Source organism: Sinocyclocheilus grahami, unplaced genomic scaffold (genome assembly GCF_001515645.1).
Source record: "Sinocyclocheilus grahami isolate Dianchi unplaced genomic scaffold, SAMN03320097.WGS_v1.1 scaffold2010.1, whole genome shotgun sequence".
NCBI classification, from domain to species: Eukaryota; Metazoa; Chordata; class Actinopteri; order Cypriniformes; family Cyprinidae; genus Sinocyclocheilus; species Sinocyclocheilus grahami.
In genome coordinates this window covers 4,535-7,287 of record NW_015507189.1, presented here as the reverse complement: position 1 = coordinate 7,287, position 2,753 = coordinate 4,535, and the positions used below count along the sequence as shown (strand labels likewise).

At 39.2% G+C, this 2,753-nt stretch overlaps 1 pseudogene; it reads right to left on the bottom strand.

Moving 5' to 3' along the window:
* Positions 1 to 55: 55 nt before the first annotated feature.
* LOC107573691 (B-cell receptor CD22-like) lies at positions 56 to 2,729 on the bottom strand (annotated as a pseudogene).
* Positions 2,730 to 2,753: the final 24 nt, after the last annotated feature.

Sequence of the window (2,753 nt, the reverse complement as noted above, 5' to 3'; positions counted from 1 at the left end):
ATCATGTGTGGCTCCGCCCACAGAGCTCAGGATTGGTTCCTTTGTGCTCCGCCTCTCACTGCAGCATCTTCCTGTTGATCTGAAGAAACAACAAGAAGAAGAACGACTGACTGAAGTTCATCAACAACATTATAAACCTTCCACACGCTTCATAAAGCAATCTAACTAGAACTGAAGAGAGTTGTATTGATTATATGGAGAGGAGCTGCAGTTCAGACACTTACTGATGGATTCTCATGTTTAGGATCAAGAGTCTTCAGGAGGTCTGGGACGAACGGTCTGTGTGGAAGACAGCGAGAGATCGGTCATGTGATCATCTGTGATGATGATCTGACTTTGACGTCTCACTTACTGTGAGTGTGTCGTACAGGTCAGAGGTCGTGGACTTGAGCTCAAGAGCTGTATATGTGTCTTCACTGGGATCAGACATCTACAGCGACACAGAAAGAAAATAGGAGCACATAATATAAGCAAGAATGTATAGCACAATATTAAATTTAGGCTTTTTTGGGTGGAAAATGGACTTGTCAGACTGATTCAAACCAATTAATCTTGAGCTCATCGGGCTTTTAGTGATTCATTAAAACAACAGACTCATACGAGTTGTAGCGTCTGGACCAATCAGACACACCATTTTTCATTTTTCTAATAATTCTTGCTATATTATTTAGAACTACATTTACACAACCACTGCAGTTTTTATTGAACTCACATTATGATGATGATGATGATGATGATGATGATGAATAATCCTCCAGATGTTGCTGCGATCACAATAACGTTCCTATCAGCACCAGGATGAACTGAAAGATGAAGATCATCATAATTAACACACTGATGAATGATGTGAAGATACAGGAGTGTGTTAATAAAAGCTTCACCTGTGACAGTAACAGCGTCTGATCTCTGAGATCCATGTTGATTGTGAGCCTCACAGTAGAAGCGTCCACTCTGTAGTGCACTGAAACTCTGTCCAGATCCAACAGCTGAGCTTTGATTCTCCTTAAACCAGCTGAAGTTCAGAGCAGGAGGGTTTGCATCACTGCTGCAGCTCAGAGTCACTGAATCTCCCTCCACTATTTCACCAGATCCAGTTATGGACACTGAGACGTTCTTTGGTGCATCTAGAGAGGACATAAATTACATGTGTAGTTCCAAAATGTTACATTTACATTAAATTATTTAGCAGACGGTTTTATCTGTTAGAGGGTCAAGTTCTTTATTTTAAGAAATAAAAAGAAAACAAGTCGATTGAATACAAGTAGTATAGAGAGTGCTAGCATTAGAGGGTCAAGTGTAGATGGAAGAGTTGTGTCTTTAAAGTCTGTAAAAAGTTATAAATAAAAAGTTTTTAAAAATAACAAATTAATCAGTACTTACACGTGACATTGAGACGAGCAGCAGGAGAGATGTAACTGTGTCCATGTAGAGCACAGCTGTATCTGCCTGCATCCTCTCTTCTGACTGACTGCAGCAGGAGTTGATTGTTTCCGTCTCTTCTCTCAGTTAATGGCTGTGAGTTTCTGTACCAGATGAATGTTGCTCTGTCAGTCAGAGTGCAGCTGCTTTTTCATGACAGATGGACATTATGACCCTCTGTCACTCTCTCAGGAGCCTCCACCTGAAGATCTGAACACAACACACACATTATATCTAGTGCTGCTGTCATACACTGATTATTATTCAACATAATGCACAGAAGAAGAGCTCAGCCTCATGAAAGTCACCTGTGACAGTAAGAGTCACTCCTGGATTACCAATCCATTTTCCATCAGGTTTATCAGTGATGAATCTGAAACAGTACATGTGTTCATCTTTCTGTGTCACATGACTCAGTCTGATGCTGCAGTTCTGCTGTGTGTCTCCCAGATACTGAAGCCTCTGACTGTATTCAGGATCCTCAGACAGATCGGGATGCTCTTCACTCTTTACAGGGTTTTTGGTCCAGAACACTTTCATGATCTTATATTCAGTAGGGTATGTATAAGTGCAGTTCATTATCACTGATGAGTTCTTTAGTGCACAGATGTGTGAAGGACTGTAACTCACACCCCAACCAGCACCAGAAACCCCTGAAGCACAGAATTCAACAGGATGAAAGTTTTTATTTTTTTCAGTTACAACAGACCACAAACATATGATGATACATTTTTATTTACTACTTGAAAACAGCAACACTTTTGAGTGATAAGTGATCTGATGTTCATCATCAGATTTTATGAAGGGTGTTGCAGAAAAGGAGTGAAAAAAACAAGTAATCAGCCAAGAACAAGATATCAAACAATTAATTTAACTGATATTCTTATGCCCTACAATCAATCACGCTCACAAAACTCTGGACTTTTAGTAGTCCCTATGATACCTAAGTCCACTAAAAAATGGAGAGCATTTGCTCATCAGGCTCCTAAACTGTGGAATAGTCTTCCTGATAATGTCCAGAGCTCAAACACACTCTCTCTGTTTGAATCTAGATTAAAGACACAACTCTTAAGCCAAGCATTCACATTTAACAACTGCTTTTTATGTAACTTTGTTACTGATGTAAAAAAAAATATGGAGTTGAAGCATTACTGGAAAAAAAGTACTAAACATTTAGCCTTTCAGTTATTGTGAAAGAAAGATCACTTTTAACACTAACAAGATCTGCATGTGCTTTTCTAAAGCTGTATTCTCATCTAAAGGGTGAGACACACTTGGACATCAACATGCATCATACAAACCTCAACCATGGTGACAAGCAAATAATGTTAAAA